Raw genomic sequence first — 16,612 nt, forward strand, 5'->3', positions numbered from 1 at the left:
AATTCTGTTGTTTTTTTTTTTTTATCCAAGTATGGTTCTCGTGGTGTAGTAAATGACATTAGGCTTTTGTAAATTCTTGCAGAATATAACAGATCATTGGTTTTATAACACAGTCGCTGCTTTTGCATTCTGATGAGATTATTAGTAGCAGCCTAGAATACAACATCCCTGCATACTGTTAGTTAAAAAAAAATAAAAGTTTACTAAATGGTCTCTTGTCAACTGTATCTGAAAATCATTATAGTTTCTCTATTTCCCCTCCATGAAGGGATTCTTCTGCTGGCTCGTGGGTTATGTCAACATGAGGTTACAAAATTATTATAACAATACTGTTGGTTTCTCCCTAGCCAATGCTGGGTTTTAGCATTTCCACCGTAAACCCAAGGGCTTTGAGGTGTTTGTTCGTCGGCTGTAGAATTCCCAAGGCTCGAACACTGGTAGCTTGTAACCGTTCAGCCTAGTGGAAACTTTTGGGGGAGGACCAGATTTTGAATAAATATGTCTGTGAAGATGTTTCAGCTTTTGCTCTGGCTCCAGAAGCACTCAGTCCGTGGTTTTTAATGAGTGCTTACTATATGGAGAGCACTGTAGTAAGCACTTGGGTGAGTACAATAGAGTTGGTAGACATCATCCCTGCACTCAAGGGACTTACAGTCTAGTGGAGGAGCTGGAAATGAGTGCTCTCTGACCTCAGGGCAATTTTAAAGCAGCCCATTTGATGGCATTGTTCTATTTAGCAGGCCCAAGTCCTCTAGACTGAAGGCTTCTTGTGGGCAGGGATAATGTCTGCCAATTCTGTTGTTTTGTACTCCCCCAGGTGTTTAGTACAGTGCTCTGCACACAGTGAATGCTCATTAATACCATTGATTGATAGGGACTGTGAGCCTCATCTGGTGACTGGCTTTTGTGGTCAGCGCTGCTGTCAGGGAGGGCATCTGTCTGAGTGAGTTCCTTTGAGACATCTCTTGCAACCTGTGCCTGTGGAAATGGAGTGGGTGTCTTTCCTTGCCCCTTGCCATTTGGGTGAGCCATGCCTCCTTAAGCACAACTGCTCAGGAGGGCAAAGAGTCAGTCAGTCGTATTTATTGGGCATTTACTATGTGCAGATCATGGTACTAAGCACTTGAGAGAGTACAAGATAACAATATAATAGACACATTCCCTGCCCACAATGGGCTTTGAGTCCAGAGGACCTCTCCATTCTCCACAGGCTGCCCCCGACTGCCCCCTTCCACCCAGAAGGATAGGCACCCAGAAGGATAGGATAGGTACGAATAATAATTATGGTATTGGTTAAGCACTTGCACAGTGTCATGCACTCTGCCAAGCCCTGGCTTCAATATGAGACAATCAGAAGGGACACAATCCCTGCACACATAGGGTTCATAGGGTTCATGGTCAGCAGGGAACCTGTTTACCAACTCTATTTTACTGTTCCGTTGTACTCTCCCAAGCGTTTAGTACAGTGCTGTGCACACAGTAAACACCCAGTAAATACGGCTGGTTGATGGCTCTCCTCAGCTGGGAATGGAAACAGATGATGACGCTTAGCTGTCGGCTCTTCCTTTCTCCCCCCTTAATGTTTCCAACTGCTGGATCTGGGTGATGATATCGCCCCAAATAATCCGCTGGAGCAGGAGGCTGAGAGGACATGTTTGAAAGTAGACTGAAGGGAGAGGTCGGATTTGCTCCAAAAGTTCTCGCCTTTCACAAACATAATATACGTGTTTAAAAACCGCTTGCGTTTTAGTTTCCTAATTCACCTGAGAGGCTAAACACTGTGTATAAGTGATAATGTCGGAAATCCTTGACGATCGCTTCCTACATGGAATTTAACCCCACACACTACAATGCCCTTCTCCCTATTCTTGGCCACTATTTCTGCACTTGCCCAAAGGGAGAAAGAGAAAAGGGGTAAATGGGTCTTTGAATGTTGCCATGTTTGTGTTTAAAGAAACTATAAGGTTATGGAAATGAAGGTTGTGGGGTGGCTTGTATCAGAAGAGGGCTGGCCAGGTACACTCTAGACTGTAAGCTCATTCTGAGCGGGGAACGTGCCTGCTAATTGTGTTGTACTGTGTTTTCCCAAGTGCTTAGTACAGTGCTCTGAACAGAGTAAGTGCTCAATAAATATCCCTGATTGATTGATTACACTCCAGTGCAGCTGCAAAGGGAGCCATATTTTGGGGCTGATCTGCAGTGGGGAGGAGTGCAGAGGTGGAGGTGAGGAGGAGACATGGTCCCAGCTGCTTTATCTCGTCGGCAATTGGACTCCAGGCCCCAGGTGCATTTATTAAGCAGGAACCAAATAAGGCAGACTGAAATTTATGGATTGCTCTATTTGGTTCATCTTCAGTAAGCAGCCTCGGTGCCATCTTCAAGTCTGTCTCTGTTCCCCTTTTAGGAATAGTTGCTTTTCTCAAGTTTTCAGTTGGTTTTGTTTTGGGTTTTTTTACTCTTTTTGAAGAGGGAGAGAAAAAGAGTTACATACACTCCATTGTTCTGCCATTCATCCTCTCTCTGTCTCTCTTTGCTTTCCCTTCCCACTTTCCCCCATTTTCTCCCTTTCTCTATCCCTCATCCTCGCTGCTTCTGCCTTTCTCTTTCTTTCTCTCTTTCCTTCTCCCTCTTTCCATTGCTCTCTCTTTCCTTCTTCATTAATACCCTTTCTTCAGTATTCTTCATTTTTCTCCAAAGACCCACATCACCTGCACTCCTGAAGGCTTTATATCACCCTTTGACAAACCAACCTCTCAACGCAACCCAGGGTAGTTATTGATGGGCCAATTCTAATTTTAAAGAGTTTAATCCCTGGGCACGTTTAATCCAAAAGCCTGTGAACCAACTAGTGGTCACAATCTACCTAAAAGAGACTTATCTTAGCTCCCCTGAACAGGATTTCACCTTCCCCAACGAAATTTCCAAATCGGTGCTTCTCTCCTTCTCTCAAGCCCCACCTTGATCTTTAATATTACAGTTCAAATACTAGTCATATCGATGATATAAAACTCACGCCCCTTGCTGGCCATATGATGAATTATCCCCCAGTAGAAGGGCTTCCATTCTGCTCCTAGAACTAGAACTCAGCACCGGGTTACAATTCTCTTGCCCCGGCTTTTTGAAAATTTGGGTGATGGAATGGGCAAATTGGTTGACTATCTACCTCTGCATCAAAGAAAAGCTCCTTACTAGGGGCTTTAAAGCACCACATCACCTCTCCCCCCTGCTCCTGCCTTACCTGGCTAAGCTCCTACTACAATCCAGCCGCTCACTTCCCTTACAGAATCACCCAACTCACTGTACCTCGATGTCATTTTTCTTGCTACCGACCCCTTAACGTGGTCCTTCCTCTGCCCAGGAATGCTCCCTTCATATATGACAAACCACCACTATCCCCGCCTTAAATACCTTATTAAAATCCCATCTCCCCCAAGAGACCTTCTTTGACTAAGCCCTCATTTCCCTCTGCCACTTGTCAGCTGTGTGACTATGGGCAAGTCACTTAACATCTCTGTACCTCAGTTACCTCATCTGTAAAATGGGAATTAAGACTGTGAGCCTCACGTGGGACAACCTGATTACCCTGTATCTACCCCAGCGCTTAGAACAGTAATCTGCACATAGTAAGCGCTTAACAAATACCAACATTATTATTACATTATTATTCTCCCTTCTGCGTCTTCTTTTACACTTGTATTTGCACCCTTTAAGTACTTGAAGTACCCTTTAAGGGCTCTAGACTGTAAGCTCTTTATGGGCAGGAAACTTGAGAAGCAGCATGGAGTAGTGGATAGACCATGGGACTTGGAGTCATAAGGTTATGGGTTCTAATCCCGGGTCTTCTGGGTGACCTTGGGCAAGTCACTTCACTTCTCTGAGCCTCAGTAATCTCATCTGTAAAATGGGGATTGAGACTGTGAGTCCCACGTGGGACAGGGACTGTGTCCAACCTGATTTGCTTTTATCTACCTCAGTACTTAGCACAGTGCCTGGCACGCAGTAAGAGCTTAACAATGCCATAATTATTATTCTTATTACTATTACTTCTGTTGTATCATACTGTGCAGAGAGTTTAGTAGAGGGCTCTGCACATACTAAGTGCTCAATAAATGTGATTGATTGATTGATAATCACTCCATTTTCAGCCTCACAGACTTATGAACGTATTCATAATTTAATGTCCAGCTCCCCCTCTGGCCTCCAGATGGGAAGGGAATGTGTCCGCAAACCATGCCGTGTTGTACTTTTCCAAGCACTTAGTGTACACAGTAAGCGCTCCATAAATATCATTGATTGATTTATTAATGAGTGATAGAGAACCTGGTCCCAACCCCCATAAAGCTCTCCCCTTGAATTTATACATCTCCAGAGCTCAGGAGTGCTGGGAGGGGTCACACACACATCAAATTCTTGGGCTCCTGAAGCCTGGGCCCCACTTTACCCTGGGGCACTGGTTCTTACCCTTTGTTTATCCCTTTCAATGAGTACAGCCTGAGCTTTTCCAAGGCGCCAATCTCTGGCTGCTTGATTTGCCCCAGGTGAAGGAGGCCATGGCTCTGCAGATAAGGCCTCTTGGGTGCACAGTGTCACAAGCACTCTCCAGCTCGGCATCAGCTGGGATCCTCTGGGACATATCAATAGCCGTCCTAGTATTAGTTTTTATTGAGTGCCCATTCGGTGCCATGTGCAGTACAGAACACAAAAAAGTGACATATTGCATGCCCACAAGGGGACAGACTACAAAATAGAGTAGTTAAGAAGCTCTCAATAAAAACCATTGATTGATTGTTAAATAATTGAATGTGCAATTGAATGAATTACATACAAAAGTGCTGAGGATGGGCGTAAATATGTTTATAAGTGCTAGAGATGGAGGATGGGTTTAATGCTCACTCCAAATATCCCCCAACCTGCACCCAAAGTCCATAATAGCAATAATAATAATAATAATACCATTTGCTAAGTGCTTACTATGTGCCAAACACTGTACTAAGTATCTGGGGTAGATATAAGATAATCAGGTCCCAGACAGGGCTTGTGGTTTAAGTAGGAGGGAGAAGAGGTATTGAATCCCTATTTGCAGGTGAGGGATCTGCGGCAGAGAGAAGTTAAGTGAGCAGAGAGAAGTTAAGTGACTTGCCAAGGTTCCACAGGAGGCAAGTGGCAGAGCCGGGATTAGAACTCAGATCCTCTGACTCCCTAGTCCATGCCCTTTCAACTAGGCCACTCTGCTTCCTAAAATAAACACTACAATGCAAATAACTTTCTTCCTTCTTTTCATTCCAGGACATTTTCCCACATCATCTTTTTACCTCTTAGCTTTTCCACTTTATACGTACTCACTTGGTTTTCCCTCTTTAAAGAAATCTCCACATGGCAGTGCTTCACGTACTGCCTTGTGGATGGGTCAACACTGAGGATTTCAGTGACTTTTAAGAATTGATTATCTCTGTTGTATAAAGTATTTGGGAACCATGTCTCCATGTTATTGGGGCAAATAATTGATAAGCTATAGATGTGGTGCTTTGGGACATAGTAGAGGAGGGCAAACTTTCTCCCTGTGGTCCGTGTTAGATTAGACTTCTGTCAACCAGATATTATACATGGGGCATGAAGGCTAGTTGGAATGGTCCCTGGATATCGAGAGTCCGGCTTTAAGGTTCCCCTGTGAATGATGTCGTACCCACTATCGGCATCCAGTTGTGAAAACTCCCCTTCTGTTCCTTTAACTCACTGTAGTTTTTTATTTTGGTTCAAGGCTCAACCGAATCTGGACAGAAAGTCTGGATCTTCAGTGGCCGACCCAAGAACTTCTGTCCTTCAATCAGAAATCTCCTCTGAGTAGGATTGTCGAGTGTCCTCTCAATCCCTCAGCCCCTAACTTGTACATGGCTACTGGCAGATGTATCGTCAAAACCCTGAGCGAACCAGCGGGGAATACTTTCCAGAATTAAGGCTCCACGATCTATGTAAGTTCCTTTTTCCTTTTTCAGTATTTAGTAGTAACACCATCATAGTGCAGAATGAACTAGTTATTTTGGGAATATTTACAGGTCAACCTCTGATGGCAAGAAAAGTAAATGGTTTCCTCAGGGCTACACACAGAAGATGGGATGGCACTTCTCTCAGCATAGTCAACGTGGAGGCCTCTTGGGACATTCAAGACGGCGCTTGAACCAGAACCTTCAACATGATGGCCAACAGGTATGTGCACAGCCCCTGCCATGCCCCTCTGAGGTTGCGTATGTAAGGCAACGATGTTGATTTCCTTTTTCAGTAATCCTCCCTTGCCTCTCATCAACTCCACTCTCCCCTGAGATGGAAAAAAACTCTGCCACAAGGTTTGGGGGGCATTGCATGGCATGATACTGGGGAAGAGGGCCATGGTGGGCAATAAGAGGATGGGTCTGTAGGAGGGAATGTGTGGATATGAGGCTGAGGGAGCCAGGGTCCTGTTGGAGAGGGCAGGAGGCAGGAGCGAACGGAGAGGGAGAGGGAGAGAACTAGAGCCCAGCCTCAGCACCGTCCCTGGGAGTCAGGCATGGATGGAACTCCCTTGGTGTTGCCCTCCTTCTCCTCCTCCTCCTCCACCTCCTTGTCTTTCTCCATAGCCTGGCAAAAACTGCTGGGCCTGGCAGTGGTAGTGCCAGGAAAATGGCTCATGTTCTGTTGTGGCCGGGGTGGGAGCAGTAGCTCTGACCCAGCTCCCCAGCACCACCACCGCCATGCCCTGTGGAGTATTCACTCCCGCTCCCCCGTCCCACTAGGCCTGGCACCCACCCATCCTCCCAGCGTTCAGCAGGCGGGTGGGTGCTCTCTGAAATTGGAGTGGGTGGTTCCAGGGAGGGCCTCCTCCTGTACTGGGCAGTTGGTGCAATGGGATGATGTCACACAGAGCATAGCACATGACATCATCAGGTCACGCAAGGGAGTGACCAGTCGGGCTCTTGCCTCATGGGGCACATGGTTCCGGAGGCTGCCCCGTCAATGCCCTTTCAAGATCTGAGGGGGTCCTGATGCCTTTCAGGTATTGACTTGCTGTTTTCACCTTGCTTTGCTCCTTCAGCTCTGCCTCAATCTATTTTCCCCTCTGTCCTTGCCAGTTTGATCACAGGTTCTGTGACATAGACAACTTCTTCTTCAGAGTTTGGATCGCTTTTTGTGCTACATCTCAGGCTTTCAGATATCTGGCATATGATCTTAACCATCTACCTATCCTAACCTACCTATCCAAATACAAACTCGCACTTAACTTTTACTAATCCATCGAGTAACTGTCCATTGTGATGGTTAACGTACAAATATCCAGGGAGGTGGGCCAGGTGAGGTACAACCAAACAGCTAGCAACATCCTGTGTGTGAATAGATATACTTATATTGCAGGAAATACGGTAAGCCTTCTCCATTTTCAGGGACACGGTACTCTTAAAGAATCTTCCACCGTTTCTCTTCCTTCAGTATTTTGTAACTGGGGCAAATGATCCAAGGACTAAAAAGCCCTCTCCCAGTCACTCCTGCCTGGATTGATAAAAATCAAGAGAGGAAGATCACAATGTGCAAATATTGTCAAAGCAAATGTATGAAATAATGAGGAATCATTTCTGTCAAATGATTATAAGATGCTAATTGGTGATGTATTTAGTCCCAGAGATGCTTGACATGCAAAGAGTGAGTGAAGTACGGCAAAGCATTTGTATAGACCATCTGGAGGTGCGTACCGCGCTCCTGCGCTTGATGAGAAAGCACCATTAAATGGAAACTTCAGAAACCAAGCCCTAAATATGCATCACGCCTGGTTTTGCTCTTCATCCTCTTCGAGACGATTTCCAGATTAAAATTCCAAGGAGGAGGTGCAGCCGGTTCAGACAGAGAAAGGTGCTGCAAAGATGGTGTCATTTTTCACTTTTCTGCCCTGATCAGATGAGATTCACACCCCTTCCCTCCTGCCTCCCCTCCTCCCCCACCCTGGTCTGATGACCCTCATTCCGTGATTACCAGCCAGTCGAGTAGTATTTACCAAGAGCTTCTCCTCTGCAGATCACTGTACTAAACATTTAGGAGAGTTCAGTTGGGTGAGTAAATACGATCCCTGACCTCAGGGAGCTGACATTCCAGTGGGGGAGACAAATATTAAAGTAAGACTGTGAGCTCATTGTGGGCCAGGAATATGGCCGTTTACTGTTGAATCGTACTCTTCCAAGCGCTTAGTACAGTGCTTTGAACACAGGAAATACTCACTAAATATGATTGAATTAGTGAATGAATGAATAAATGAATGCATGAATGAATTGAACGAATAAGAAAAAGCCGATACACATATGGGTTAGTACTAAAAAAATAGAGTATGTAAGATATGTACGTAAGTGCTACCAATGAGGCAGGTCCTTTTTCCCTGTCCATTAAATCACCATTTTGAGAACGTTGGTGTCAGATTTTGACAATTTTACCTCAATCAATCAATTGATGGTATTTATTGAGCACTTACTGACTGCAGAGCACTGTACAAAGCGCTTGGGAGAATACAATACAAAAGTGTTGGTAGATTTGTTCCCTGCCCACAGGGAGCTTATCATTTCGGAAAGTAGATGCCCAGTTTATTGAAAGCTGGGGAAATGAGATCCAGGACCACAGCGCTGGTCTAGGAGAAGTTTTTCGGGTGCCCCCCACATCCTCCAACTTCCCAATCTTTCATACATGTTGTCTTTTTACTGTGTGAAACAACACATACAAAATGGAGCCATGATTGCTTCTGTCCTGTTTAAGAAAGATAGCAGAAGAAAAATTAAAAGGTAAATGTTTCTGAATAGAAAATAATAGGAAGCCTATTTTTATTTGTTTGCTCTTCCTCAAATATTTTGAAACAACAAAAAGTTCAAAAAAAAAACCATAAGGGAAATGTCAATTTCCCTGCCACGTTAATTTGCTCTTGGATAGAAGCTTGGAGCAAAAATCCCTTCATTTTTCTTCAGGGAAATGTTTTAGAGTTTATGTTCCTCAAGGGAAGAGACCATGCCTGTCAAAACTGCTTCAGACAGCACCTGACATAAAGCCTTGCCTTACTTGGCCCTGAATTAATAATATTTGCCAATTCTGAGGAGGATCATTCATTCCGGTGAAGGAAAATGGAGGCAGGGACAGGTTAGGGGAATTCCCCCAGGCCACCGGATGATCAGGACTGAGACCTGACTCAAAATCCAAAGCCTCATCACTGAGAAGCACAGACCTAAGACCTCTCATTTTCTTTTAGGGATTTGTCATTGCTCTTGTTCCGAGAAAAATAAAAGGGGGAATTTCTCGTTTGTTTCCCGACAAAGAATCCTTTTACTGGTTAAAAGGAGAGGGAAGGAAAAAAGCACAAATATAAATCTGGGAATTTGCATCTCTGAGATCTAACTACCTCCTTATCTGGTACATTTTGTCTATTGGCTCAAGTCTGATTTTCAGCCCTAAGGCAAGGACTGTGTCTTTTTGATGTCCTGTGCAGTAACAAGGAAACCAGTAAAGCCAAAGACATGATAAATCATAATAACAAATGCCATTCCGGAGAAACCTAGGCTCCAACAGGAATAGACTTTAAAAATGTTTGGCCCTGGTGCCTGAGAAAGAGATGAGAAGTAGGTTTTGATTGAGCCCAGTCCGGTAGAGGCAGGCCCCATATGGGTTTGGCAGTTGGAGGACGCGGCCCCTGGGAGGGGTACACAATGGCTCTGGAGCGAGGAGTGGGGTCAAGGGCCACCCTAGAGAAATCCTTCTGGTTCAGGGGTTCAGGTAGACTCATGCAGGCCTCTGTGGGACTTCACATCCCCAGCATAACATACAAAGCATAATATAAACTCTAGACTGAAAAGTCATTGTGGGCAGGGAATATGTCTACCAACTCTGCTCTATTGTACTCTTCCAAGTGTTGAATACAGTGCTCTGCACCATAGTAAGAACTCAATAAATTCCACTGATGATGATGATGATGGAGATAATGCAATCACATACAGTGTTGTGTGTTTGTGGTAGGGGGCGGGGGGAAATTTAGAGAAGCACTGTGACCTAGTGGAAAGAACCCAGACCTGGGCGTTAGAGCCCCTGGGTTCTAAATCCAGCCATGCCACTTGTCTGTTGTGTGATCTTGGACAAGTCACTTTACTTTTTTGTGCCTCAGTTCCCTCATTTGTAAAATGCCGATTCAGTACCGGTTCTTCCTCCTACTTACGCTGAGAGTCCCTTGTGAAATAGGGGCCGTGTCCAACATGATTGTCTTGTACCCCAGTGCTTGGAACCTAGTAGGGGCTTTGCAAATACCACAGATATTTTTTGTATTCAATGCACCCCACCCACTTCAGCATGGAATGTGTCTGTTATATGGTTATATTATATATGGTTAGAGAAGCAGCGTGGCTCAGTGGAAAGAACACGGGCTTGGGAGTCAGAGGTCAAGGGTTCGAATCCTGACTTTGTCACTTGTCAGTTGTGTGACTGTGAGGAAGTCACTTAACTTCTCGGTGCCTCAGTTACCTCATCTATAAAATGGGCATTAAAACTGTGAGCCCCACGCGGGACAACCTGATCACCCTGTATCTACCCCAGCGCTTAGAACAGTGCTCTGCACATAGTAAGCGCTTAACAAATACCAACATTATTATTATATTGTACTCACCCAAGTGATTAGTACAGTGCTGTGCACACAGTAAGTGCTCAATAAATACCACTGAATTAACTGGGTGAGGGGGGACAATGATGGCACTAGCAGGATACCAGAAATGATGCCCCAGCCTCAACAGCCTTGTTTCCACACTGTGGGGGTTCACGTCTCAGTCCAATATACCCATCTATGCCCACAGAGTAAAAATCAGTCAGTGGTTTATGTTGAGTGCTGACTTTGTGAGGAACACTGTACTAAGTGCTTGGGAGAGTACAACAAACTTCATTGATTCAGTCATATATATATTAAGCACTTATTGTGTGCAAAGCACTGTACTAAGCACTTGGGTTGTTATTGTTGTCTTATGCTGTCGAGTCATGTCCGACCCATAGCAATGCCATGGACACATCTCTCCCATAACACCCCGCTTACAACTGCAATCGTTCTGGTAGCGGGTTCATAGAGTTTCCTTGGTAAAAATATGGGAAGTAGTTCATCATTGCTTCCTTTCCTGCATTAAACGAGTCTCTGCCCTCACCTCTCTCCCGTGCTGCTGCTTCCCAGCACAGGTGAGTTTTGACTTGTAGCAGATTGCCTTCCACTAGCTAGCTAGGAATGGAATAGGCCTCTGGTTGACTTTCCCTCCTGTAGTTGAGACTGGTAGAGGACCGGAAACTCTGCAGAGGGTAAAGAACTTGGGAGAGTGCAATATAACAATGAATGGACATATTCCCTGCCCACAACGAGTTTATAGTCTAGAGTTGGTAGATATGTTTCCCGCCCACAGTATTATCTGCCTTTATTTACCAACTCAGAAGTAAGAGATGAACATTTCACTGTGCTTATTACGCAGGTTATGTGGGGCTTCCATATGGCTGTCCTTTGTGTTTCAAAAAGACACCACTGACTGTGAAATTCACTCGAGGTCTTGTATAACTGCAAAAGCCAAAGCTCCACCCACAGCCCCAACTGCATTGTGATCATTCCTGTCACTTGTTACGTAGTCATGTGTGATGTTTGCAGTGCCAGGCACTGTTTAATAATGATAATTGTAGTATCTGGTAACTAGTAATAGTATTTATTAGTAGTATTAGTATTTATTAAACACTTACTGTGTACAGAGCACTGCATTAAGCACTGGGAAAGAATACAGAGGTGGGAATTAGATCCTGTCCCTTTGCCTCGCTGTGGGGGAGGGGCTCACAATCTAAATTCATACTGTATGCTCAGCACTGTGCTACACCCTGAGGTGGAGCTCCAGATTGCAACCCCTGCCCCAGTCTCAACAGCCTTGTTTCCACACCAAGGTGATTCTCTTCTCAGTCCGACATACCTGTCTATGCCGGCAGAGCAAAGAAGCAATCAATCAGGAATTTAGATTGAGCGCTTACTTTGTGCAGAGGACTGTAGTAACTGCTTGGGACAGTACAACACAGTAGAGATGGTAGAGATAGTCCTGACCCACAGTATTATCTGTGCAGGGCTTTTTTTCCCATCCATGAAAGATTTTACTGAGTCCTCCCTGGGCCTCAGTCTTAATAGAAAGTTAAAAAAAAAATAGGCTCCCATTTGTTGTACGTTGTTGAGCAAACTTAGATATCTGGGTTTGGTTCAGAGCGAAGGTGTCCTAAATCCCAGACAATCCCAAACTGATGCTAAAGAACTTCTTTTATTGAATCAGGATTTCACCCCGGCCTTCACTAGGCTCCATAACTTGCTGGGGAATTAGGGCATACGGGTCTTCCTAGTTCTCATCCTCCAAATGTATCCCTTTTTCCAGCCTGAAATCCATGATACTTTTTGAGCGCTTACTCTGGGCAGAGCACCATATTAAGTGCTTGGGAGAGTATTCACTCAGTCATATTTATTGAGCGCTTACTGTGTGCAGAGCACTGTACTAAGCACTTGGGAGAGTCAGAAGTGACAATAAACAGGCACATTCCCTGCCCAAAGTGATTTAAGTGGTCCGTGCCCCCCCGGTTTATCGCCCTGCGACCCCACCCCAGGTCCGCCTTTGGGATCTCCAAGGATCTTGGTTCATATCTCATCTCATCTCATCTCATCTCATCTCATCTCATCTCATCTCATCACCACCGCTGTTGGAATTTGCCAGGCTAACCATAGCTGCCTCAGAATGCTATGTGGCTCTTTACTGCCCTTCTGTCATCCCTGAGGAAGACAGAGACGGGAGCCAATCCAATGGAAGACCAGCCGGGTGAGCGGGGTCATGTCTGGTCAGAAGGTGCTGGTCACCTCTCTGCCTCCTCAGAGTCTCCTGCAGCTTCACCGAGGTGTGAAGCCATTCTCCTCCCAGGAAGGGCGGGATCTGGAACAGCACCCTGTGGGGTGCTCAATAAATAGTAATTGATGAGGTGATATAGTCCCGAGCTGTTCTGGGCTGTGGCGACGAGCTCTCTAAAAGCTACTGAGTTCTAGCCTAGAGGTAGCTGGGTGCCAGTGGGACTCTGAGTTCCTATCTAACAGTATGCGGGAGCATCACACTCTATTAACTGTGCTAGCCCATGGTATCGGGTGAACTTTTACTGTGGACAGGAATGGGGTGAAATTTAAAGTGGAACAGAAGCCCCTGAAGTTTTCAGTGCAATTCACGCTGGGGAAATCTCCAGTTAAAAGGGAAGCGGCTTGGCGTGTGTGTGTCAGGCACAGCCGGGAGTGGTCTCACTCGGAGGGGGTGCCTAGTGCCCGTTCAGTCACCCACACACTGGAATCCATACCCCAGAAGCACTTAGGTAACGATCGCCTCACTTACTCAGAATGCTTTGCACAGAGTAAGCACTCAATATTATTGCTTAATTGTATCGATTGATGCAACAGGAAATTCTGTCTCTCAGGTGGCAGTCAGTCAGTCAGTCACTGGTATTTTTGGAGAAACAGCTAAACGATGGAATCTCTTAAAGTTCTTTTTGGCTGGACACACACGTCCTATGCAGTTACTCTCACACATGTTTGGCCATCAGCCTCTGGCCCCAAGTTATGGAATGATGCTTCTCTCCTCTGAGTACCAAACAATAATAATAATAATTGTGGTATTTGTTAACCGCTTATTATGTTCCAGGCACTGTACTAAACGGTGGGGTGGATACAAGGAAATCAGGAGGTTAGACACAGTCTCTGTCTCATATGGGGCTCACAGTCGATCCCTGGGTCTGGGAACCATGCACCCTGCAACCTATTCTGTGGTCAGCCTGGAGCCAGGGGTCAAATTCAATGCTCAGGTGAACTGCAGCCCATTTTTTGGCCCTTTTGGGCTGTGAGCCTTGCTGTCGCCCTTTTCCTGAGGAGTGGGCCCAAGCCGCTAATTCGGAGCATCCGTCAGGCCTTAGCATAAGCCGCCGTGAGGCCGAACGCTGAAAGCCAGAGCGACCTTCATGCAGACACAGCAGATTTTTCTGTGGAGACTTTGTCAGTCAATCAGTGGAATTTATTTATTGCTGACTGTGTGCAGAGCACTCTACTGAACACTTTAGAGGGTACAACACTTCTGAGGGAAGCAACATGACCTAATGGTAAGAGCATGGGCCTGGGAGTCAGAGTACCTGGATTCTAATCTCAGCTCCACCATGTACCTGTACCTCTAGACTGTAAACTCATTATGGACCGGGAACATGTCTGAAAATTATCTTGTATCATACTCTCCATTGAGATTAGTACAGTGCTCTGCACATAGTAAGCGCTCAATAAATACCATTGATTCCTGCTGTATGACCTGGGGCAAATCCTTGACTGCTCTCTGCCTCAATTCCCTCATGTGCAAAATGGGGATTCAATAACTGTTCTTCCTCCTACTTAAAGAGTGAGACCCAAGTGGAACCTAATTATCTTGTATTTTCCCTGATGCTTAGTACAGTGCTTAGCATGTAATAAGTGCTTAACCAAAACTACGGTTATTGCAAAACAAAAGAGCAGCTTGTGTTTTCAGTAGCCTAATAATTGTGGTATTTGTTAAGTGCTTACTAGGTGCCAAGCACTATACTAGAGTCAAGATAATCCAACTGGATCCAGTCCCTTCCCCACAAGAGATGCACCATCTGTAGGAGGGAGAATGGGGATTTTTTTTATGGTATTTGTTAAGTGTTTACCATTTGTCAAGCAAGCACTGTGCTAAACTAATCTACAAGCTGATCATGTTGGGCACAGTCAATATCCCACAAAGGGTTCACAGTCTAAGATGGAGGGAGGAGGATTTAATTTACACCTGTCGCTTTGGGACAAGTTAAGTGACTTGCCTAAGGTCTCCCAGCAGACAGGTGGCAGAGCTGGAATTAGAATCCAGGTCCTCTGACTCCCAGGCCCATACTCTTTCCACTAGGTCTCGCTGCTTCCCCATTTTACAGATGAGGAAACAGAAACACCAAAACAAAGGAGCTTGCCCAAGGTCACACATCAGGAAAGTAGTGGAGATTAGAGCCCATGTCCTCTGCTTTCTAAGACCAGGCTCTGCCCACTAGGCCATGTTGCTTCTCATGACTTCAGCTCCTCCCAAAGCAGAGCAGCAACTTCAGCTGAGACCTTCATCCCATCCCTCTTTTTTCATCTAAACCCTTCCTAATCCACAGCTGGAATTTCCACAACATTTTATTGACTAAGGTATTGGGGGCCATCAATTTGCTGCAGCCTCATAAAAAATAAAATAAAAAAGTAATACAGAAGAGAAACTGCTGTGTCAGACGCAGTCAAGCACTTCCTGGCTCTCCTCAGCCCCCACCTCCACCTGCTCACCATAAAAAAACACAATTGGGCTCCGCTGCCCTTTGTCAACAAATAATTGTCTCTCCCCGGAAAACCAAGAGAAAAATCCCAAACAAATAAATTGCCACTCAGATCTGAAATATGCAACATATTGGCTTCGTGATAAGACGGCAAGGCGTATTGACCTTATTCCCGGCATACAAATGTTTCAGGTTGGGTGGGGTACACAACTGTGTGCTTGTTTGACTAAGACACTGCTCTATATTTAAGAGCTGGCAAGAGTATTGTGTCAAACCGTGATTGCTGTGGTAATTACCCATTTTAATGCATATTAGTGTAAACAGCTGTGCAAAATCCATATAAATAGTGGAACATAAGTAATATAGTTTAATTGAAAACATTACAAGGTTGGTTTTGGAAGGTGGCTAAATAGACTCCTCTTAGCACTGACAGCTTCTTCCCCCATGGCCCAATCCTGGTGGTTCCGGAGAGATGCTGAGAGAGCCATTTGTCCTTCAGACAGATTAGGGATGAGGGTCAGAGGGGCATTAGAGCAGTGAACTATGTGTCTGATGTTTCGGGCCCTAGATCTGGCTCACTTGCTTTGAGAGTAAAGGACTTTCCCTTTCTGGGCTGGTTCCTTCTGTTTGAAATCTGCCTTTACCAGGATACCAAGAGAGCAACCTTCACATCGTTCCTTCAAGCACTGTGAGAGCCAGCTCACTGGGCTGGATGGACCACTTTGTCCAACCCACTCCTCATTCACTGTCTTAGGTCTGGCTGGGTTTTTGTCTTTATTTTGTTTTATTGGTATTTAAGGGCTTACCATGTATCATATGCTATTCTAAGTATTGGGGGTAGGTACAAACACAGTCCCTGTCCGGCATGGGGCTCAACGGTCTAACTAGGAGGGAAATCAGGTATTTAATCCCCATTTTACAAGGGAGGAAACTGAGGCAAAGAAAAGTTAAGTGACTTGGACGAGTCACCCAGCAGAGCTGGCTTTAGAACCCAGGTCCTCTGACTCTCGGGCCTGTGCTCTTTCCACTAGGCCATGCCACTTCTGGGTGTGCTCTTTCCAAAGACTTAGAAGGAACGTGCAGGATCGGTACCGAAATGGATGTGACAAGATGACACTTTGGTCTCTGGCTCTTTTATATTTCCGCAGAAGTGAACCAGGAGATTCTGGCCTGCAGTCTCCCATCTTCCCTCCAGCACCACCTAATCCCACCTTATTTCCAAAACTGGATACTGACTGTGATTATTGAA

General features: G+C 45.3%; 1 long non-coding RNA gene across 2 annotated transcripts in view; it reads right to left on the reverse strand.

Moving 5' to 3' along the window:
- Nucleotides 1-5,970: 5,970 nt before the first annotated feature.
- Nucleotides 5,971-16,612, reverse strand: part of LOC120638502 — a 51,295-nt gene continuing 40,653 nt past the window's right edge. For both annotated transcript variants that reach the window (XR_005660196.1, XR_005660197.1), the window contains one exon: nucleotides 5,971-7,518. This is a non-coding gene — a long non-coding RNA (uncharacterized LOC120638502). The remainder of the gene's footprint in view (nucleotides 7,519-16,612) is intronic.

The sequence above is a fragment of the Ornithorhynchus anatinus genome, chromosome 7 (assembly GCF_004115215.2).
Source record: "Ornithorhynchus anatinus isolate Pmale09 chromosome 7, mOrnAna1.pri.v4, whole genome shotgun sequence".
NCBI lineage: Eukaryota > Metazoa > Chordata > Mammalia > Monotremata > Ornithorhynchidae > Ornithorhynchus > Ornithorhynchus anatinus.